Raw genomic sequence first — 24,729 nt, 5'->3', positions numbered from 1 at the left:
GACAGGGTTCCCGGTGCTACTTGTTCAGAGATCGGAACCCACTGTCACTTCTGCATATAAAGTTCTCAGAGTTGGGCAGCCTCTGATTTGTGGCTTTGTTTCAGTAGTTTGGGTTGGTTACCACATTTTACATCGTAGTAACTTTATTGCTACTGTCACAACAAAGCAAAGCAGCTATTATCTCATCACAAACTAAAGCTACATTTCTAAACCATTGCATCTAACCAAACTACAATGCTGTAACACCTAATTTACAGTTGATTCCAACTGCATGGACGTGAGAAGTATAAAATAAAAATTAAAAATATATATGTATATCTGATTTCACTGGCTCATCTGGGCCAAGTGCTTTGAAGTTTGGGAGGATGGTTATAAAACAGCTGAGGTTCCATGTTGCCCACAAGACTTCTATTTAGAGCTGGGCAGCTGAGAACACACTGGGGCTGACTTAAAATTGTCCACGTGGTCGGCTGACATGACACTCAGGTTCTCACACCTTTGTCCAGCCAAGCTAGAAGCCTTCACCTCCAGGCTTGAGCAGAGCTGTGTTTCCTGAGCTATGGGCACTGCTGTGTAAGGGATTCTTAAAGGTCCCTGGAAGGTGAAGGAGTCTCAAAGATAATCCAATTGGCCAACCGGTCAAGGGTTTGGAGGGATGACAGAAGAGAGCACAAGTATAAAGGCAGAAAGGTAAACTAGCTTCTTGATGCCCTTACAGAAGGGTACGTTACCATTGAAGAGTATGGCTCTGGTCAATGTTAAAGATGAACTACCCTAAAAATAAACAAAAAGAATGAAAGCCTGATTCCTTTCTTCCTCTCATAGTTTCGTGCGCAAGGACATACAGATTCAGAATGGCCTAACCACTCCTCTCTAATCCAACATGAATCTTCCCTTCAAGAGTCAATCTCTTCCAAAAGAAAATGTGTGAGAAGTTCCTGACAAGGGTCTTCACGTGGCTGTTGGTCCCTTCCCTGCCCCTCAGCACATCAGCCTAGTCAAGGGCCATATATCAGAGGGTGGCCTTGCACTCAGCAACCTGTGTGAAAGGCATTTGGGAAATGGAATGGGTGAAGCATAATATGGTGGCAAGGGCATAGGAGAAACTTAGAGTGAGTCCAGGTTTCTGATGGTGCCATTTATTGAGACCAGGAACCTGGTGGACATTTGTGAGGTCTGAGAGTTGATTACCTACTTGTTCTAATACAACCATTGAACTATCCTTCCCATTTATCACTTTAACTGTATCCCTTTTCACTGCTATGCATAATTTTCAGACTAGCCTAGTGGTTTCCACAGGTAAATGCCCAGTATGCACAATTGACCACAGGGGCAGTGCTTCAAGACAGGCCTTGGATATCAGGCTTTTGAAGCCTTCTCTCTGGTCGTCCCCTGGCTGCACTCCTCCCCACAAAGTAAAGAACATACAGGGTTATGGGCGTGAGCCCAAGCAGAGACTATGTCCTCACTTCTAGACCGTGTTCCATGTGTCCCAAGCCTGCTTTCGGGGCCAGTGCAAACTACCCCCTGTTCCATCTTCCTGTGGACAGACTGAACTGCTAGACTGGAAGATGTGGGCTTCAGGAGTGGTCAAAGGAAGCCAAAGGGTAGCTTTTGGCAGGGAAAATATGTGAAAAAAATTTGGCTTTGTATATGCAGGTGAGGATGTCCATGTAAATGTGGTATAGGATGAAGGCTGTTTGGGAAACGAGCGTGTTGTGTGTAGGAAGTACAGGATTTGAAGACCGAAGACCAGCTTTCTCTGCACCTCCAAGTTTCAGTAGAGTATTCCATGGACTCCAAAAGCTTTAATTTTAGAAGCTGAATTTCCAGATTATTAAAAATCTATATTCACCAAGGTAGGGAGATAGAATATATTTTGGGGGGACTTCCCTGGTGGCTCAGTAGTTAAGAATCCTCCTACCAATGCAGGGGACACGGGTTCGATCCCTGGTCCGGGAAGATCCCACATGCTGTGGAGCAAGTACGCCCGTGAGCCACAACTACTGAGCCCACATGCTGCAACTACTGAAGCCTGCACACCTAAAGCCCGTGCTACGCAACAAGAGAAGCCACCGCAATGAGAAACCCACACACCGCAACTACAGAAAGCCCGTGTGCAGCAGCGAAGACCGGATGCAGCCAAAAATCAATAATATATATAAATTAAATAAATAAAATTTTTAAAAAAGAATAGATTTTTTTAATGGTTGTTAGCTTGATATAATTTACTATTTAGATTTATGATACATGTACTCTTGACCTCAGTCCTAAAATGTCAAAGGCAGGTCTGATGGCAGGCGGGGTGGGGGGAGCTCTGAGAAGCACTTTATGTTCCGGGTACCCTAAGCTCACCTTTTGCATGTGGCCATGACAGCTTCCAACGCTGAATCCCATGGGGCTCTATCACAGACAACTGGCATTTCAGTGGGTCTGGGACATGGAAAGAGAAATGTCACAGAGTCAGGAAGTTAGCAGGTTCGGAGGGACCTGGTTCTTTTCTCCTAAATTATTCTAATCTCTCAGTAACTCAGGCTCAGCCCCACTGTCTTCAAGCTTAATCTATTCTCTCTGATCATATCATGCTAAGTAAGTTTCCTTCTCTCCTTTGAAAGAATAACATGCCACAATTCGATTTTGTTTGTCTCTCCCCACCCTACTTTCTGGGTGTTGCACTGAATTTCTTTGTATTTTCATATACTGCAATACTCTTCCACATTCTGTACCTCATTTTAAGGGTTAGAATACTTTATCTTCTGCGGCTTTTAGTAATGTCTGTATTTCTCAAACTTAAATTATTGCTTTGCTTCTTTACTCTCATTCTCTCACCTACTTTTCCCACCACTCTTCTGTCTTCCTTCTCTATTTCCTCATTCATCTATGGCAGAGTGTGGTACATATGGATATGTCAGAACCATTTGGTTTCATCAAAATATACTGGGAAAAAAAGTGCCAAAGCCAGAGTATGGAGAAGTAGCTCCAGACTGTAATGGGAGCTAGTGAGAAACCTACATAAGCAGGTGCGGTGAGAGCACAAATGTCCACGTACCTGGGTTTAGGAGGCTATAAGGCCAAGCATGGAGGAAAAGGTAAGGTGATTTGCTGGGAAAGAGGAGGAAGAAGAGATGATGTGGAGGTGATGACAAGAGAAAAGGTTGGGGAGCCCGTGAGGGAGGGGATATTCATAATTTATGGCTGGGTTTCTGTGGAAATTCACTGAGTTGCAGAATTACTCTCCTTTTTTTGCACATCTCTTCAGATGCTACAGCGAAATGGAAGGGAATGACCATTGCAGGGACAGCTCCTTCATTCCATACTTATTGAAAGGCGTCTACCGGCCCACCTGGTACGCCTACAAAGAAGCGGAAGACAGTTCCTGCTCTCAAGATGCTTATCGTGTTCCTGGGGCACCAACATTCACACATATAAAAGTGACATAAGCTGGAGCTGTTTTCTCAGAACAGGCAAAGGTAAATTCCAACGTCATCTGTCATATGATGCTTGTTGACATTTGTTCCACAGGGAAATGGAAGGATGTCTCTTTTCTGCACATCCAGGCCAACACACATAACTGTAAGAGCAATTTTCACTCTGCTGTGGCACCCTAGCCCAGCCACATGTTCTAAACCCCCTCTGCCTGGGCACCTACTGAGTTAGGATCTCCAGTTCTCTCTATGAAGCCCAAAATCTTTATGGTGGGCGCTGCTTGTACAAAACAAGAGAGTGGCAACTTCTTTGTTCTTTCTTCTCTGTTTTATATAAAGCAATCAGCCAATACATCCTGCTTTTTCTCCTACTCAACCTGTAAATACTGATTTTTTTTTTCGGACTTAGCCATGAGCCACAGGCTGTATTGGTTTGGGCATATTAAGTACATTTTCTTGGGCTTTAGGAAAACAAAGATGATAGCAAACAAAGTTAAGAACTCTCAAGTTAAGAGACCTTGTGGAGTTTGTTTTCATCTCTGTATCAAATCATTATTTTGATGGAATAAAGCCATAGACATTGCTCTGTATTTGGATCATCTAATTTAGCCCCCATATTACAAGGCAGGGTGGTTAAAGTTTTGTCTTCGAAAGGCTTCCTAGTAGGGAAGGTCTAGACTTTCTGAAAATAGTACAAGTTCAAAACCAGTTCTACCATTTCCAGTTGTATGACCTTAAACAAGTTCCTGTTTTTAACATTTTTCCAGTTTTATTGAGATATAATTGATACATAGCATTGTGTAAGCTTAAGGTGCACAAAGTGTTGATTTGATACATTTATATTCTGTAAAATCATTACCACCGTGGCATTGGCTACCACTTCTATCCTGTCACATAGTTACTGTTTCTTTTTTGTGGTGAGAACATTTAAAATCTACTCTCTTAGCAACATTCAATTATATGATACAGTATTATTAGCTATAATCACCATTCTGTACATTACGTCCCCAAATTTATTAATCTTATTATAACTGGAAGTTTGTACGCTTTGACAAATATCTCCCCATTTCCCCACTCCCTCAACCCCCGGTAACCAGCACTCTACTCTGTTTCTCTGAGTTTGTCTTTTTTAGATTCCACATATAAGTGAGTTCATACAATATCTGTCTTTTTTTTTTTTTTTTTTTTTTGCAGTACGCGGGCCTCTCACTGTTGTGGCCTCTCCCATTGCGGAGCACAGGCTCCGGACGTGCAGACTCAGTGGCCATGGCTCACGGGCCTAGCTGCTCCGCGGCATGTGGGATCTTCTTGGACCGGGGCATGAACCCGTGTCCCCTGCATCGGCAGGTGGACTCTTAACCACTGTGCCACCAGGGAAGCCCCAATATCTGTCTTTTACTATCTGACTTATTTCACTTAGCATAATGCCCTCAAGAGTTATCTAAGTATCTAAGGTAGGATTTTCTTCTTTCTCATGGCTTGAATAATATTCCTCTGTGTGTGTGAATGTGTGTGTGTGCACCACGTCATCTTTTTTCATTCATTCACTGACAGACACTTAGGTTGTTTCCCTGTCTTGGCTATTGTGAGTAATTACAGAATTTCAGCTTCCAAGGACTACGATATCAGGTGGCATCAGCAAGCTGCTCTTGGGACTGGAGACTGGCCTGGGTTGTGCCTCCCAACTTGGAAAAATCCTCTACTAAGCTAGTAGTGCCAGTAGGCTGGGTTTGTCACTTTCCCCACTGCGATGCTGCCTACTCTGGTTGTAGCTGGGCCGATTTACAGTGTGAAAATTATACAAGGAGTGTCAGGCTGGGCTAATTGGCATTGTATTTCTGATGTATAGCATCCTTTGTAGATTGATCTGCCCCCATGACTGCCCAGTCCCACCCTTTATCTGGCTCAGCCTCCAGGGTAAACCCCAGCCCCCACCACTGGCTGAGGTGGTCTCTCCCTTCTCTGTTTCTTGGGCATTGACTGTGCTCAGTCTGAGTCTACCTCTTCTTGCCATGGGCAGCCACAAGCTTCTCATGCCTTGATATCCGTCACTGTCACTCGATTGTCAGCTTCACGCCTTTCCTCATTTCTGTTTCTCACGATGCCTAACTAACTGTAAATATTTGTCAGTTTCATTTTTTTGACATAATTTATTTTGGATATTTTATGTATAAGGACCAAGACTTCAGTTTATGACTGTGGAGTATTTTGCAATATGCAAATACATTTTTAAAGCACAACAAAAGGGAAACTAAGAACGCCCATATCAGCACAGAGCTGAAATTTAGCCTCAAGGCATGAATGGGTATAACGGAGGATATTTGCAATGGCTCTCTCTTTTCTGTTTTTGTTATTTTTTGAGGGAAGTAAAATCCCCGTATTTATTAAAATTAGATTAAGCTGCCTCAATTGCTCATGTCTCCCGGCCAGTTTGCTAGTGGCTGCTTTGCTGCTGGCTGTGTGCAAGTCCAGGCTATGGGCCAGGTCACTGTACTGTCCATCCTCTCTTCTGGCCAGCCCTTCTCAGTGACATGCAGTAGGCAGCAAGCTCAAATTCCCAAAGTCTGGCCAACAGTGAGTGGTTGTGGCCATCATAAATTAGATGACAGAGTTGATTTCCTGTACCTTTTCATCTTCATTATGCAAACAGTTGCAGTTCTAACTGCAGGGACCCAGCCCACTCTGAATTTAGACAAACCCTATCATATGACTTTCCTAAAAATTAAAATCAGATGGAGGTAGGGGATGAGGATATGCAGAAACACCTCTTGCCATTGGTGGTTATGGATGACGTCTGTGGCCAGGGTAACTCATGACCCTTCCTCTCTTGGCTTTATCAGCAGCTCTCCCTAATGACCTAGTTTTACCTTGGATCTGACATACCTTCCATCCATCCCATGCCTGGCTGGCCCTTTCCCAACCTCTGCTGAAGGCTACCCCACCTATTGGCACAGGATGTGCTGTCACAGTCCTAAAGGATCTCATGTCAAATACCTTTTAAATTCCTTCTTAAGAGGACAAGGCAACTTCTGGGTCTCTTCCATTCCACACAGGATATGAGCCTGGCCCATGAAAGAGAATTGAAGGACTTCTCTCTGCATAACCAGGCTGGGAAGCCAAACTTACTTTCATATAGATGCATTAGAGGTTGGTAAGGTAGGGTTAGGATAGAAGGATGTGGATGGAAGAGAACAACGAAGGAAAGATCTATTCTAGAGTTCCAGTTGGAATCTGGACAAAATTTCCTTTTCCTTACAATAATTCCTATGCTTCTCTAACACATCTGCCCTCTGTAAACTGCAGCCCAAAGAGAAGCCATCAAGACCCATGATCTCTAATTGCTTTCCTTTCTCCCACCTTTCATCTTTCTCTTTCCACCATTCTCCAGGGGAAGAAGAAGTGGGTGCCTCACCCCAGTCCTGCCCCTTTCTTTTCCCTCTGGATTCCTTAACTTAAACCATCAGGTCTAGTTCTCTAAATACAACTTTCAATCTTACATCTTGCTAAAGTGATCAAGGAGTCTCGCCTCCCATCAGGAAACTTGCACAAGCCTCTTAGATAGCCTCATCCACCAGAGGGCAGACAGCAGAAGTAAGAAGAACTACAGTCCTGCAGCCTTTGGAACAAAAACCACATTCATAGAAACATAGACAAGATGAAAAGGCAGCGGGCTACGTACCAGATGAAGGAACAAGATAAAACCCCAGAAAAACAACTAAATGAAGTGGAGATAGGCAACTTTCCAGAAAAAGAATTCAGAATAATGATAGTGAAGATGATCCAGGACCTCGGAAAAAGAATGGAGGCAAAGATCAAGAAGATGCAAGAAATGTTTAACACAGACCTAGAAGAATTAAAGAACAAACAAACAGAGATGAACAATACAATCATTGAAATGAAAAATACACTAGAAGGAATCAATAGCAGAATAACTGAGGCAGAAGAACAGATAGGTGACCTGGAAGACAGAATGGTGGAATTCACTGCTGCAGAACAGAATAAAGAGAAAAGAATGAAAAGAAATGAAGACAGCCTAAGAGACCTCTGGAACATTAAACACAAAAACATTCACATTATAGAGGTCCCAGAAGGAGAAGAGAGAGAGAAAGGACCCGAGAAAATATTTGAAGAGATTATAGTCAAAAACTTCCCTAACATGGGAAAGGAAATAGCCATCCAAGTCCAGGAAGCACAGAGAGTCCCATACAGGATAATACCAAGGAGAAACACGCCGAGACACATAGTAATCAAATTGGCAGAAATTAAAGATAAAGAAAAATTATTGAAAGCAGCAAGGGAAAAATGACAAATAACATACAAGGGAACTCCCATAAGGTTAACAGCTGATTTCTCAGCAGAAACTCTACAAGCCAGAAGGAAATGGCATGATATACTTGAAGTCATGAAAGGGAAGAACCTACAACCAAGATTACTCTACCCAGCAAGGATCTCATTCAGATTCGATGGAGAAATCAAAATCTTTACAGACAAGCAAAAGCTAAGAGAATTCAGCACCGCCAAACCAGCTACACAACAAATGCTAAAGGAACTTCTCTAAGTGGGAAACACAAGAGAAGAAAAGGACTGACAAAAACAAACCCAAAATGATTAAGAAAATGGTAATAGGAACATACATATCGATAATTACCTTAAACGTAAATGGATTAAACGCTCCAACCAAAAGACACAGGCTTGCTGAATGGATACAAAAACAAGGCCCATATATATGCTGTCTACAAGAGACCCACTTCAGAGCTAGGGACACATACAGACTGAAAGTGAGGGGATGGAAAAAGATATTCCATGCAAATGGAAATCACAAGAAAGCTGGAGTAGCAATACTCGTATCAGGTAAAATAGACTTTAAAATAAAGAATGTTACAAGAGACAAGGAAGGACACTACATAATGATCAAGGGATCAATCCAAGAAGAAGATATAACTATTATAAATATATATGCACCCAACATAGGAGCACCTCAATACATAAGGCAACTGCTAACAGCTATAAAGGAGGAAATTGACAGTAACACAGTAATAGTGGGGGACTTTAATACTTCACTTACACCAATGGACAGATCATCCAAACAGAAAATTACTAAGGAAACACAAGCTTTAAATAACACAATAGTCCAGATAGATTTACTTGATATTTATAGGACATTCCATCCAAAAACAGCAGATTACACTTTCTTCTCAAGTGCACATGGAACATTCTCCAGGATAGATCACATCTTGGGTCACCAATCAAGCCTCAGTAAATTTAAGAAAATTGAAATCATATCAAGCATCTTTTCTGACCACAACGCTATGAGATTAGAAATCAATTACAGGGAAAAAAACGTAAAAAACACAAACACAGGGAGGCTAAACAATACATTACTAAATAACCAGGCAATCAATGAAGAAATCAAAGAGGAAATCAAAATATACCTAGAGACAAATAACAATGAAAACATGATGATCAAAAAACTATGGGAGGGGCTTCCCTGGTGGCGCAGTGGTTGAGAGTCTGCCTGCTAATGCAGGGGACACGGGTTCGTGCCCTGGTCCGGGAAGATCCCACATGCCGCGGAGCGGCTGGGCCCGTGAGCCATGGCTGCTGAGCCTGCGTGTCCGGAGCCTGTGCTCCGCAGCGGGAGAGGCCACAGCAGTGAGAAGCCCGTGTACTGAAAAAAAAAAAAAAGAAAAGAAAAGAAATTTGTTCAATATCATATGATTCAGCAATTCTGCTTCTGTGTAGGCATCCAAGGGAATTGAAGTCAGGATCTGATAGAGTTATCTGCAACCCCATGTTCATTGCATCATCACTCACAATAAGGGTGTCTCAGTGCAACTAACCTGGGTCAGGACTTTACCAAGTAGGAATAACTAGGGCTATCCAATCACAAATAATGGAGGAAACTTTGACGTGAAAAGCAATTCCAATGAAGTTGAAATGTTATGTCACATGCAGTTTATGTAATGAATGTACGGAAAAAAGTGTAAATTTTATTATTTGAAATTTGTTTTCTTCTTATCCATGGTGACCACTTGTCTAAGTCTAGCGCTGACTTGAAGTTGAATTGACCTGGGTCGTTAAACAAAAGGCAACATCTGAAAGCGCAAAAACTCAAGACAACCATAAGGCAAGAAAAGTGAATTTCTGGCAGGGAGGACTCATCCTGTCTGGACTTCCATCCCTAGTACGTGAAATTTGGAGATTTCACACAGCAGTGCTTGCTGGGCTCACTTGCCCATCAGGAAAGCCCTAATTAATGCCCTGTCTTCTTCAGTAAGTATGTACCCACACACACACCCCACCCAAAATCTGGTAGCTTAGCTTTCCTGTGCATTTTGGTCAGACTCTGGGATGGCAGTGTGGGGATGGGTAGGAGCTGTGATGTCAGACAAGCTTAGGCTTGAATTCTGGCTCCATCCCTTACTGGTTGTGAGCCTTAGCCACATTTACTCATCTTTTCTAGAAAACCTTCAGTCTCCTCATTTTAAAAATGGGAATCATATCAATGACCATGCAGAGATGTTGTATTGAGATAACACAATATAGCATCTATCCCCTGGGAAGAACTCAATGAATGGTGGCTTTGATCAGTACTATTCCAGCTTTGTCTTTCTCATTACAAAACTGGCAAAGAACAGCATGTCCATTTCTTCTGCTGCAACCAGGCTTTCCCTGCCTCTAGTTTTGGGGATAGCAGGTCTGCCTCTGATACCTTTTCAGATGGTCATTTTCTTGTCACATCTTGATATCGTCTGGTCTGATCATTTGCTGACCTCTTTGCCCCAGGAGATTCACCAAAATGTGACTAGAGACACGTTTTCATGACCTGTGAATCAATTGCCAAGGTAGGAAGTCTACTTTGCACATGTTTTTATACACTGAAGTAGACCATGGTGGCTTTGGACTTTGCCTGTGCATTATGCTTTTCCATCTCACTTCTTTGAATCAAGTCTCTTCTTTTAAGCTATGGGATTGGTTTGAGCCAAGCCTAGCCATTCACAGGACTCCATCCCCTTGGCAGCTGTACTTGGTTCAAGACACAGTCACATGACCCAAGGGGGACTAGTTGATGCCCTGGGAGAAAAAAAGCTGTTGATTCCTTTGAAGTTATTAAGCTAGTTCTGTTTAATGTTGTGCTGCCAGAAGCCATTTCTTTACCATATGAAGGGAACCTTGCTGTTAATGTTAAGAGCTAGCATCAGCTGAAGGCTGACTAGGTACAAGCACTGTTCTAAGAATTTTACTTGTAAGATCTCAATCCTCAGAGTATCCTTATCTTGTAGATAATGCTAGAATCATCATTAAAGAGATAAGGAAATGTAAGCACATAGAAGTGAAGTAACTTGCTCAAGTTCACATAGCTAGAAAGTGATAGTGACAGAATTTGAATCTATGCAGTACATGTTATTAATCTCTAGGCCAGTGGTTCTCAGCTGGTGAAAATCTTTTTCCGAACCCACGGGACCTTTAGCAATGTCTAGAGACATTTGTGGTTGTCAAACTAGAGCAGGAGGCAATACTGGTACCTATGGGGTAGAGGCTGAGGAAGCTGCTGAACATCTTACAATAAACAGAAAAGCCCCCACGAAAGAATGAGCTGGCCCAAAATAGGAAGAGTATCAAGTCTGAGGAACCCGACTTTAGATCACTCAAATTCCCAGGTCCCGACCGACAGAAGAAAGAAGCCCAGAAACCATGCTAGTACAGGTCCCCGAGGCTCACGACAGCAAGGTGCCCTGCATGTTGAGTCAAGTTTGAGCGAGCTGTTCTTACAGGTTGCAGTCAGGAGACTCCTGACTAATACGTACAACAGAGCCCATTTTTATTTTACTCTAGTCATAGACGTTTGAAAACACATGTGATTTCTGTGTGCTGTTGACTGTCCTCCTCAGACCATCAGGACTACAGTGACGGTTTTCTCTCAACATATCAAGATGCTTAATTCACACTTTCAGGAAAAAGTGATAGTGATGAACCACAAGCCATCACACATATCACATGGGTCAGGGTGGAAATGATCCTCAGCAGCTTTTCTCTACCTTTAATTTAGAAATTATGATTCAGTGAGAGATGCTTTCTCAAACATTTAGGCTTAGAGGCAAAGGCGTGCTCAATACATCCACTCCAGCAACCATTTTTTATGTACTAATTGACTTTCTTCTGTCTGCACTCACTTTGGGATTCTTTCTCATCCTATGTGCATAATCATTCTAAGAAGACATCAATAATTCTGTGTGTCTTTTTGCCTAAATATCAGCAAACTACTTTCTTTTGTTTCAGGTACAATCAAATGACTACCAACACCTAGAAACAACGGGAAAAAACGTCTACCTGTAACACCTAGCGCATCTACAAGTTCAGGAAATGTGGGACAGCTTTGAGAAGTAGCCAAAGGCTCCCATTTCTGGGTATTTCACAGCAACCATAATATAAAGGATGCTAATATTTATTCAAAAGCCTCAAACTCAGGAATTCTGCTACGTGATGGGCATGTCACTTGCTTGTACAATGAGGAGTACGTTTTGACACTTAACAATAATAAATCTCATAGGTAAACTCTTTTGTGATTTGTCTGTTGGTTTGTTTGTTTTTTGGCTGTTTTACCAAGTCTATTCCTTCATATACGGATACCTTAAATTATGAAATAAATCCTTATGCAAACCAAATTTTAAATAACTCATTCATTTACATTGAGATTTTTAGGTGCTCTTAATTGTTTTCTGTGGAATCTGTTGCTTTAAACCATTTTAAGTTGTCCACTAAAGCTAAAATGTGTTTGGTTTTCTTACTGTTAAGGCCTTCAATCTGATTAAAATAAATGAGCTTTTAGGATCTCTGCCTTACAATGGAGACACTAAATAATCGTCAAATAGACTTCTTTCAGGGGCTGTAGAGAAGATAAAAAGATAAGAACGACTTTGCTTGACCCCAATGAGACCAGTATGGTTGACATCAAGACATATTAAGATCAGAAAGTTCTCACCAATGTCAACCATTGAATATTTTCTCAGTATTATATTTTCTGTTTTGCTTATACTTCTATTACATGCAATAACTTACCCCAGTAAAAACAACTTTGTTGTTTTAACATTGTTTCCCATCTTCTTTAAACTTTGCTAGCACAGATTGTATAATTCACTGTCTTATATTATTTCATGTGAATATATCATTTTATTCCAATTAGATAAATTTGAGAGATTATCTTAAATCTAGCAAAATTCTATCTATGCCTTCCATAAACATCTGCTGAATAAGTTGAGAGGCAGCATGATAGAGTGGAAAAAGTATAGCTGGGGTGTTTAATCATGTTTATTAGTTGTATACACTGAAAAAGATACGTATCTGAGTCTCAGTTTCTCCCATCTTTAATAAAACATTAATGTTTCTGGCCATGGCAGATTAACTGGTACCAGACTTATCAGGACTCCAAACAACTGGTAAACTGGACAAAATATATGAAATAACTGTTTACAGATGTTGGACAACAGGTGGGGCAGAACTGTGATTCCCTTGAAAAGAGAAACCAGTGAGGTAAGCTCTCCAATCACCTTGGCTTTCAGCCTGGAGGCATGTAATGGACCAAAGATGGAAATAGTCATATCACTGATATGAGGAGACAGATCTTGGAAGGCAGGGAGAATGAGGTGGCTAGAATCTGTGATGTAAAGCAGTATAGAGGAGCAATGCAAAAACAGAGCTCTCGGGATCTGTTAGGGGTCTTCATGAGTCTCTGGTTGGAAATTGCACAGCGCAAATCCATAGGGCTCAACAAAGAAGAAACATTGGGGTGCTGCAAGCTGAACACCCGCCCAGAGTTCACAGAGGCCTGGAAGACATTCATGTTCGCACCTGCCAGATTGGAGAGAAAGGAATCCAACATCAGGAAAGGAAGAGGTGATACCACTGAGCATCCTAAATTCCTTAAATATATATAAGACAATATTATAAAAACCATTAAGCCAATGAAGTTGACAACTTAGATGAAGCAAATAAGTTGTTTGAAAGACAGAAATTACTAAAACTGACACTAGAATAAATAAAAAATATAAATAGCAATATGTGTTAAACAAATTGAATTGATAATTTAAAAACATTCTCAAAATAAAAATTCCAGGCTCAGGTAGCTTCCCTGGTGAATTCTGTCAGTCATTTAAGAAAAAGATGATACCAATTGTACACAAACTCAGATATTAGAGGAGGATAACATATTCCAACACAATTTATGAAGCCATTATTACAATGACACCAAAACAAGACAAAGACACTGTAGGAAAAAAATTTATAGATCAGTATCCCTCAAGAGCATAGATGCAAAACTGAACAAAATGCTAGCAAATCAAATCCAGCAGTTATATGAAACGTATATACATACATGATGACCAAGTGGGTTTTGTTCCCAAAGTGCAAGGCTACTTGAATATTCACTAATCAATACAAAATTACCATACTACCAAAATACATGAGGTAAGTTTGTGTGTGTGTGTGTGTGTGTGTGTGTGTGTGATAGTCATAAAAGGTACAGAAAAAGCTAACAAAATTCAACATCCATTTATGATACAGTCAGCAAACTAGGAATAGAAGGGAATTTCCTCAAACTGAGAAAGGGCACATTTCAGAAAACCTACACGACTAGGTCCTGTTTCCAAGCACCCAGACTTCAATGGACCCACTGACTTACCTTCCTAGATCACCTCCTATTGCCCAGATTGGGCCCCATTTTTGTGTGAGTAATGACTTTATTTGTTCTTCTCAGACTTGCTGTCAATGAACCTTAGTTAAGTAAATCTAAAGCACTGATTATTTTTAAAGTTGCCTATATTAGTAGTAATTACTCTCATGTTAATTTTTCATATTTTCCAACAATCTGTAATTTCTTTGAATGCACATTACACACCTCCTCTACCTCTATCCCCAAACATTTTATTTACGGAGGCTACATGTTTAATAAATGCTTTGTTGTTGATGATGATGGTGTTGATTTAATTTCTTGCAACCAATAACATCGTGTAAGTTAGGATTTTGGATAATTGTGCGCAAAGATTACAACCACATTGTTATATCAACCTTTCCATGGTTTAAAAGTGCATATATTCTTATTACAGGTGTTTTGATAAGAACAGCAGTTGACGTACCTATGGTAAGGACTCATCACTTTGATAGCATGGATTTCAATAACAGAAATGCCAATCAGTGATGTGTATGAAGGAATAAATATTTCCACTCATAGATGCTTTCAAGAAAGACACATGGGTTATTAAGTAATATGCAAATTGTTAATAATGTGAGCTTGACTCAACAGAAGTGTCTTCTCAGTAATCTCTAAATGTTGCTAATTTTCACCAGCCTCCCAAAATATATGAAAGCAACCATTTAAATATGTTCTCTCCAGAAGCCAAATACATGAATAGGTTTTTATTTGATTTTTCATTTTTCTTGGTGTATTGTTGAAAAGTGATATCCATACCCATTAGACAATGTAGCTGGAATTGTAGCAGTTATATATAGCACATCAACACCTGCTTGTTTCTTCTCATTAAAAATGTGATATGTACTGAGATCTGGTTGCATTTGAAAGGGTGAAAATGCATATCAAAAGCAAATCAAGGACTTTGTAAAAGAGCAGTGGTGCAAACCTCTGAGAGTATCACTTCTTGAGGATGATGTATTGAAATCTGTCCTTTCTATGAATTTTCATGTGCAGTCTCTTTAACTGGAGAATTCTAGCCTGATGGGTTTTTAGTGGATGTGTTGGTGGATAAGGTGTGGGGCTTTCATATATGTGACTTTCCTGAGTAATGAGAGTATTCAACAAACATCTTTTTGACTGCCACATCTTTTTCTGCATCACTGTGGAATTTACTTAAAGGACAACTGGGGGCTTCCCTGGTGGGGTAGTGGTTAAGAATCCGCCTGCCAACGCAGGGGACACGGGTTCTAACCCCAGTCCGGGAAGATCCCACATGCCGCAGAGCAACTAAGCCCGTGTGCCACAACTATTGAGCCTGCGCTCTAGAGCCCGTGAGCCACAACTACTGAGCCCGTGTGCCACAACTACTGAAGCCCGCGTGCCTACAGCCTGTGCTCTGCAGCAAGAGAAGCCACCACAATGAGGAGAGTAGCCCCCACCCACCACAACTAGAGAAAAGCCCGCGTGCAGCAATGAAGACCAAAAAAATAAAACGCAGCCAAAAGACAAAAAAACGCAGCCAAAAAAATAAAAAAAGACACTTGGACTGTGCTGGCATCTCAAATTTCTAAGAGACTCAGTGTTTCCAAGTACCCAAAAACTACCTGGGGTTTTCAGAATAGTACAGCTAGGATAAATGAACATGTTCCAGGAAGCATGAACTTATTTTCATGATGACAAGGGTTTCCAAAGGGAGCTTTAAAAGTCTTGGTTGTCTTTCACTTGACACAAGGAGACCTGGATTAATGATCAGTGATATAGGTCACTCATGGCACATTTTCATGCCCGAGCTATGTTTGATCCAATCAGGTTTTCTTAAATCAATATGAACTGTTTATATGTTGTTTTCTTCACCTATTCCTTTTCAGACATGCTGAAGGCATCTATGACTTGGTTATATTTCATATTATCCTTACAAGGGTGTTCATATGATTTAGCTACTCATCCTGTCTTATATTTCTCAATAATGAAAACATATATTTTCGCCTAGTTTATTTCCCCTTGTTTATTAGGCACAAGAATATAGCCCAGCTAAAGTTTGGTTAAGAAACAGAAACATGGAAAAAAGACACAAGAAAGATTTTATATTTGAATAAATTACAGGCTAACAACTGTAACAACAACAAGAAAAAAACCCCTCAAATCTGAGTGACTTTACGCAATAAAGGTGGCTTCTTGAAAATGTACAAGTGAAAAGAAGTCCTTTTATTCATTCAGGAGCTAGGTTCCTCCCACATTGTGGCTCCACCATCTTCTAGGTCCTGGGAGACCTCTGTATTCACCTGCACACAGGGAAAGAGGCAGGGTGAGGGGCCCTTGGGGAGCTCTTATGGGCTGGGGATTTGCCAGAGATCAGTTTGTAATGATGGCTCTAGCTTAACTGCAAGGGAGGCTGAGAAATGCAGTGTAACTGTGACCAGAAGGACAGGGGAAACTGTTTGTTGGACAACTGGTAGTCAGTGCTACAGGAACTGGCATGCTGGTTTCGGAACTACAACACAAAACTCAGGGACTCAGATAAAAATCCAAGCCTATCATTGGTGGCTTCTATGAAAAATCGTTTAGGATGTTTACGCATTAAATCACTTGCTCAGAGAGCTACAATGAGGTTTCTTCTACATAATATGCTACATGTTGTTAATGAAAAAATCACAAGGTGCACAGGCATATCTTCACTCTCATCATCCATTGTCTCTTTGATTGGCGATTCATTGGTCACCACATTTGCTGAGTTCTTGAGCTCCCAGGCTTAAGACAATATTAGTCTTGAGTGTGAAGATATATCTCTCTCAAGCCAACATTTCCAGAGGCTCATCATATAATTAAAACATTTCCAAAATAGCCATCATGCTATATTCATAGTAATAAGTAAGGCTGTACCAGAGGCTATACAGCTGTGGGAAAAGAAATAGGGGTCATTCTCCTTTAAATAAAATGTGGTATATTTTCTACTAAAAATGAAATTTTTTAAAATAATAGGTAGGCTGTCCTTGTTATTCATAGACATCTTATTTATGCATCTTCACTGTTGTGATAAATTAGCTGGGTTTGTTTTATATTTCCCTACAGTTTACTTTAAATAATCCTTCACAGTCGTTCACCACAAGACCACATAAGGTTCTTTTTTTAATACCCAGAATGCTGAAATAGCATTTTGAGCACAGACTGTAATGCATAACAAGTGTATTATTTCTTCTTGGGAATGCCATACAAAAACTTGTTCTTATATTGTCTGTTTTCAGTTTAATTCTTTAAAGTCACTCTGTATTTTAAAGGGTAATATTCTTTGAACTTACAACCACAAATTGCCCCAACTTTTCTTCCCCTAACTCCCCACCAGCCACATTCTAGTATAACCAGACCCTGAAATTCATTGTCACACAGTACTGACCCTTTAAATGAGATTATTAACATAGAACATTGTTCATCTTTTTTCTTTTCTTCTATAACCATCTCCTTAGTTCCTCCACCACCCACACTGAGCCTGTTCTACCTTCCTACTCATTCCACCCACCTGCCTCATCCAGGCCATGAGGGCTGATGCCAGTGACAACGTGTGGCTTTTAAATTTTAAAAGTCTGACCAGCCCAAACCCCCCCATCTCACCACCACTATAGCTACATACATGCCCAACTACAGACCATTAGCGTACATGATACACCTGTTAAAGGACATGTATTTGACCTATTGGAAACTCACTTTAGGTGTATCTTCTTGTGTTGCAGACCCGGTTGCTACTAAGGAGCGTTAAAAATATAAAAGTGCTTATTCATCTTTTCACTGATCTATTGCGAAAGATTGGAGAGAATTTTATAAAATCATTCATTCAAAAGCATTTTGAGTACCACCAGCTCAGTGGAGACCACAAGATAATGAGAACCAGGACCTGATTTTGTGGAGTTCACTGCCAAGTGGGAAGAGACAGCCACATTCGGACTAAAAATGAAATGTAGTAAAGCTATGCGCGTAGGTGCAGGACACCATACAATTCCATCTTCCTCTGCTATTCCCTCTGGCCCAAATGGCATGCCACGTTACATTTTTAAAACTCTACTCATCCTGTGTTATATCTTGTACTTGAACATCTTTTTTTTTTTTTTTTTTTTTTTTGCGGTATGCGGGCCTCTCACTTTTGTGGCCTCTCCCGTTGCAGAGCACAGGCTCCGGACGCGCAGGCTCAGCGGCCATGGCTCACGGGCATGTGGGATCCGCGGCATGTGGAATCCTCCCGGACTGGGACCCAAACCCATGTCCCCAGCATCAGCAGATGGACTCTCAACCACTGCGCCACCAGGGAAGCCCGTACTTGAACATCTTTATTCTTGCCTCGCCCTTCCAGAAAGAAGTACTGCTTCTTTTGTACTAATAGTAACCTTTCTGTGTATTCTATATTATGCATATCGTCACATTTCATCATAATCATTTGTCTGCATATTTTCTTTCCAGTGTGAGTCCTTTAGCCTGGGAATCACCGGTACCTAGCACAGTCGCTAGAAAATAACACATTTAAATATAAAGTTTTATGAAATGAACAAATTCTTTCAGGAAAAACCAGGGCATATTTATAGGTGAAGTTATCTTTGGTAAGGAAAGAGGGAGGAATATACCTGAGGCATGAGAATGGTGTGTTCAGAGGCACAAGGACATGGGAAACACAGAATTGGGGCAGGGTTGGGGCCAAGAACTCAGTGTTTCAGTGTTTCCCAAGCATGTGGTCGGGGATGGGAAGGAGGTATGGGAGTGCAGAAAAGTGAGATTGCTGAGGAAGATCAGGTAGATAGCAAAGATTTTCAATGTATATGTATAACTGATTCACTTTGTTATAAAACAGAAACTAACACACCATTGTAAAGCAATTATACACCAATAAAGATGTTAAAAACAAAACAAAAAACAAAACAAACAAACAAAAAACAAAACAAAAAAAGATTTTCATAAAGCAACATTTTGAGAAAAGATGTAATTCAAAGCACTGGTCCCTACATTTTTTAAGAGTTAGTACAAATAAACACATAGGTATGCACAAATACTATTACTATCTTGGTGTCACTGAAATGCCTAAAACTCATCCAAGTAATACTAAAAAAACGCTGTTTGTTTAACTTTTGCCTCATTGGTCATTGAGAGTCATGGAAGGTCATGATGTCAACTTTGGTTTCAGGGTAACTCTAGTGAACTAGTTTCATCTACTCAGTCAAAGGAGACTAGGCCAGAAATCAAGGCACCAGTTGCGTCTGGGCAGTCCCTCGGGATAGAAGCATTTGGTCAATAATTTTTAGAGTCTTAATCATCTTTGGCTTTAGAGCTGTTACATTGCTATATGTTCCTATGATTCTTTTGGTTTCCTTTAGATGGAGCTCCTTGGCCCAGGTGCCATGCATTTGTTCAGGTATGTTTTTACAGTGCCTAGTAGTCAGTCATCATTTAATAAATATTTCCTGAAGTTATGAATAAAGTGCATCTGAACCAAAAGAAGGGAGACAGATCACACGTATTTAATCATTTTTTCAGAAGGTATGGCTGGGTATGAAAGCAGAATGACACTAAACTCAGAAACTTAAGAGTGTTTTCTATTTAAGCCTCACTTCCCTTCACCTCCTGCTGTGTATCTATTTTCCATAAATTTATATAAACTTTTCCTGAGACCACTAATTGTTCATCCCTGTATTATATCTTAGGTTGAGATTTTTATAAACTAAAAAATTTCTCTGAGGCCAGAATAGTTTTGCAGAGATATTAAACAGGATATTATCCCATACAGGGGTTCCTGGGTATAGAAATATGAAATGTTCTTTGCTGAGATGTTTATGTTTTCTTCCAAAAGTTTCTTTCATTATAGAACTCATTATTATATAGGTTTTCCAGCAGATTCATTGGGGGTCATGAGATTGAGGGAAGAATGCAAGCCAGGCTTCTCATTATGATGTCTCAATTTTTGTAGAGTAGAGAGAATTAGTCTTTATACCTTACAGAACCACACAGTAAATTCATGAACTCAATGAAAAATAATTCGAAACGAGTTTATTCATTCAACAAACCTTTGAATGCCAACTTAATGCTGCAAATATACACATGGTTTGTATTAAATAAATATTTAGAGACTGTAGTTGAAAAATAGGGAAAGTGGGGGAGGGATTTAGTGGATTTTCCTGTAAGAGCAGACAATAATAGATGGGAAAAGGAGAAAGGAAAATGGTTTTGCTTGTGGTGGACTTTGAGTGGTTCTGAATTATAAGACTCTATATGGAAGCCTGTTAAGACCCTGAGAAAAGAGACTGATATAGTTAGGTAAAGGGAGAAATGATCTTTATTCACCCAATTTAGGCTGGAATAGGTGGGAAGAGGCTTTAAATTATGAATTTTGCAGCAACAAAACTGACTGAGGCAGTTTCTTAAAGCCCCAGAGAAATTATTATGGTTTTCATCTTCAGGTCGACATTGGCTTTGAATACCAGCCTTAGAGAGTTTAAAGTTTCTTCTCTGTTCCTCCCTCTAGCCATGAAGTGCTGGAAACCTTTTCATTTCAGAGACCAATTGAGCATGTTTGCCAAGGAGAAAGTTTTTCACTAGATTCACTTCTCTATTTTCTTTTTGACGCAGAAAGTTGGAGCCAGACCTCTGGCCAATAGGAGGGCATTGACAAATCCCTACACTGGCCAGCACATGAAATATTTATACTCAGAGAAAGCTAGACTAAGTAGTCAGCAGAGTATTTTGCAGCACAGAAACCAAACACCTTGCTAAAAGAGCAGAGCATGTTCACAAAAGCTCCTCTTTATAGACTAAAAAGTAAACTAAGATTTCCATAGCAGAAGACTGCTTACCATTCCTTTGGCTGGCACACGCCATAGGCCTTCTTAAATCGCAGTTTGCTTGATTGGAGTGAGGGAGAATTTTGGTTTTTCAAGTTATTTGTTTACTTACTTATTTTTCCCGTCATCAAAGACATCCATTTCTGGATGGGAGGGGGAGGTTTCAAATAGGCAAGAGTTCCCTTCCTGGAGAATGAAGTCATAGAGCCCCTGACCCAGATGGTGGCCTTGGGTGGGAGTTTGGAGCTCAGCCTCTTGTTTCACCACCTCGGCTTTATTTGGAATCTTGGCAAGAGGCGACGAGCTTTGATGCTGAAGATGCTCGAAGGAAAGCAAAGGACAAGGGGAAAAGCTCAGCGAGTGTAGCACTGCTGACCCTGGACAAGGCTCTGCTGGTCCTTGTGGCCCAGCCTCATATCCATGGCCGCTCCGTCAGCAGTGAGGGAGCAGAGAGGGCTCTCCTTTCACTTGAAAGCAGAGGGTGAGCTGAGCAGGCAGTTCAGAGGGTCATTAGAAAGCATCAAAGGAGGCAGCCTCATGACGGTAATAAGACGGCTGTGAGGAAATAAAGTGGGCATTGATCTGCACTATCGAGTGTGACATTTTAACCGAAGCTAAAAGCCAAGAGCAAATCTAGCCCTCTTATTCATCTGCCTGCCTGTTTTAGTAAATTGTCTTCCCCCTCCCCCCACACCACTGGCCTCAGAGGTCACTTCATATTAGCTGGCTTGTTAATACTGAGGCAATCAATACTTAATCAACAAGTAATGGGATTTTGCAGTCATCCTGTATGATCTTTCAATAAAGCCCCGAATCCATCTCGGCCCATTCCAAGCCTGACAAAAGGTGTGCCGTTGCCGCAGACCCTGGATTTGATGGTCTGATGCTCTTCGGCTGATCTGCATCTTATTAAGACACCAGGCCGCCACTGTCCTTCACCCCTTTGTTTCCCATCCTCACAGAGCACAGCGTGGCACGGAATCCAGGCATCTGAGATTTTACATGCATCAGGAAGAAAACTCAGATTTCTTTACTGCATAGGGTTCAGGCGTCTTTGGTAGTGTTATACAATTAAGAAGTGAATAACTAAAGGACTGGAGAGAGGAGGGAAGCGGCAAACAGGGGAATTTTTTAAAAAGGAAAATTGGTTACTTTAATATATGAAATTAGGGCAGGGAGCTGGAATCCCCACATGTCCCAATTACTGAACACTGAGCTGCCTGAGCTCTTCTCTGAATGGACTCAATGAATGATGAGGGGAAGGGACACACAGCTTGGCATTGGCTCCGGACATCCAAAGGGGGTTCCAAAGGAGTCACCTGGGTCCCACTATAGGGAGAGAAATTGGTTTTGTGACATGGGACTTAGTTTTCAGTACTCCCTTGGTATCCTGATGACTATGGGTGTCTGTCCACCTGTAATACTGTGATAATGGGGCCTTCCAAAGAAGGCCTTGCTGCAGTCCTCACAGAGCCCCTTAAAGCAGGTTTCCTTTGGTGAATTATCCACTTGCCATTCTTTCCCCTTTAGACTTTCAGACTCCGAAAGGGGATCTTGACAGTATGTGACTCAATGGTGTCAATTCCTGCTAATAAAGGTCAGTTACTGCTGAATAAAACTAGAATGCTGATTTATTAATATAACTTTCAAGCAAACAGCCTATCAGGCAAATGGGGCAGACACGGGGTCTTGCCAGCATATCCCTTCCTATCAGAAAAGAAGATGCCTGGTGAGATGATTGATTGGCAATCACAGAATTAGATAAAGGGGAATTAGGAGATGATGGGAACGCTTAATACAGCAGGATCTAGCACTGTGACACCTGCAACTCCACCATCAACTCTGCCTGCCCTTCTGCATTTATGACCACGCTTACTGTGTGTCTGTGAATGCCCCACCCATCGCACACATTATTTCATGACAACCTAATAAATAGGTGTTATCAGTATCTGCATTGTACAGATGAATAGATTGAGACTTAGAAAGTATTCAGATTGCCTGTTCAAGGTCATGCAGCTCACATATAGGAGAGCAGAGATCTGAACCCACACAGACTGCCCTTGAAGCGATGGTATAAACCACTAAGCCGTGTTGCCTCAGCTCTGCCATTCACCAGCTGCATGACTTTGAACGTGGCTTTTTAAATCTTTAAGCCTCCATTTCTCTGACCAATAAAGTGGGAATGGATAATAATCATGCCTATCTCCTTGGATTGAAGATTAAATGAATTATGCAATTAAAGCCCTTAGTGTAGAGTCTGGTTTACAGTAAACACTCACCAAACGTTGGTCCTATCATGATGGCACTGTAGCATTATCACATTATATTGGCTCGATATGTTGTTTACTCTCTTCCACTCTGTGGGGTGGGCTCTGCCGGCATTTCCTTCTAGAACTCTTTGTTTTTGGCAAGGGCTGACCTACCATTCCCCTAATGGCACAGCCATTTAACTTTGTTTGTGACCTCAGTCATGAAATAGCACATTCTGGGAAGCATAGGAGTTATTGTATGCTTTTTGGTTAATCGCTTATTTCCTGGAGGTAAAACCAATTTCCAGGTACTCTGATGGAAGCTGTGAGTAGCAGGGTGCTTAGGTAAGAAATTTTATGGTTTTCCCTTTGTCTTGCCTAGAGCTGCTAAGAGGGAGCACAACATCAAAAATCTATTCAGGGGCTTCCCTGGTGGCGCAGTGGTTGAGAGTCCGCCTGCCGATGCAGGGGACGCGGGTTCGTGCCCCGGTCCGGGAAGATCCCACATTCCGCGGAGCAGCTGGGCCCGTGAGCCATGGCCGCTGAGCCTGTGCGTCCGGAGCCTGTGCTCCGCAACGGGAGAGGCCACAACAGTGAGAGGCCCGCGTACCGCAAAAAAAAAAAAAAAAAAAAAAAAAAAAAAGTCTATTTTCAGGAAAGTCACGAGGTTTGTATTAAAAATAATTTTGAGAATCCTAGCAGCTAAGGTAAAAAGAGAAACTAAAATATACTGTTTCCTTTATCTGACTTAATTTAACAATTTTCAAGAGAGATGAAAGTATTTCTTAATACTGTACTTTTCTTTTAATAGTTCATTCCCTTTAAAAATATCTTTTCTAATGAAAGAAGCAATACATGTTCACCTTTTAAAATTCAAATTTTACAAAAAGTTCCAAAATAAAAAGAGAAAGTTTGGGGTAATATAACTCCTCAGTTGATCTTCTTGACTTTAGACATTGTACTTTCCACTACCCACTTGGTTAGACTGACCTTCCCTAAATGTTGTGTTTGTCAGGTCACTCAGCTTCTAAATAACTTTCAATAGCTATCCAATCACTACTCCATGAAGCCCAAATACTTTCTTTCTGTAGCCAACTGCTGCCTCACTCCCACCTCTCTAGCCTGCTTTCCACAGCTCCCCCTGAGCAGACTTTTGTTTAAGTAAAAGTTGTGCTTACCTACTTTGGTACCTGTCTTCCAGCTGATATTACCACAAGGATTGTCCCTCCCCGCCCACTTCTCAGCCTTACTAAACCATACCTAACGTGAAGGTCCTTCCTCCATGAAATGAGTCCTGAATCTTCAGTCCTTTTGACGTTATTCTTCTCTGAACCTCTTTAGCACTTACAGTCTAGACTGCATGATTGGCCTAATTATGTTGTCTGATATTTTCTGCTGTTTCTTGCATGTGCATCTTATCTCCCCTATTAGGTCACAATTTCCTTATGGAAGGACCCCATCTTAGACTTGTTCTATCAAGTTTGTATGAAAGCATTAAGTGCATGGTAGGATTTTAATATATACTTGTTGATTCAAAAGATTGTGCTTAGACAACT

The 24,729-nt window shown here is 41.0% G+C and overlaps 1 long non-coding RNA gene across 1 annotated transcript; it reads left to right on the top strand.

The window, feature by feature from the left end:
- Nucleotides 1-3,410: 3,410 nt before the first annotated feature.
- On the top strand, nt 3,411-11,985 carry LOC132435424 (uncharacterized). The gene is made up of 3 exons (XR_009521537.1): nt 3,411-3,470; nt 4,620-4,879; nt 11,706-11,985. It is a non-coding gene; the product is annotated as an uncharacterized lncRNA (long non-coding RNA).
- The last annotated feature ends 12,744 nt before the right edge of the window (nt 11,986-24,729 follow it).

Source organism: Delphinus delphis, chromosome 12 (genome assembly GCF_949987515.2).
Source record: "Delphinus delphis chromosome 12, mDelDel1.2, whole genome shotgun sequence".
Classification (NCBI taxonomy): Eukaryota; Metazoa; Chordata; class Mammalia; order Artiodactyla; family Delphinidae; genus Delphinus; species Delphinus delphis.
Note: the sequence above shows the minus strand (reverse complement) of the source record. Positions and strands in the feature narration are given on the sequence as shown.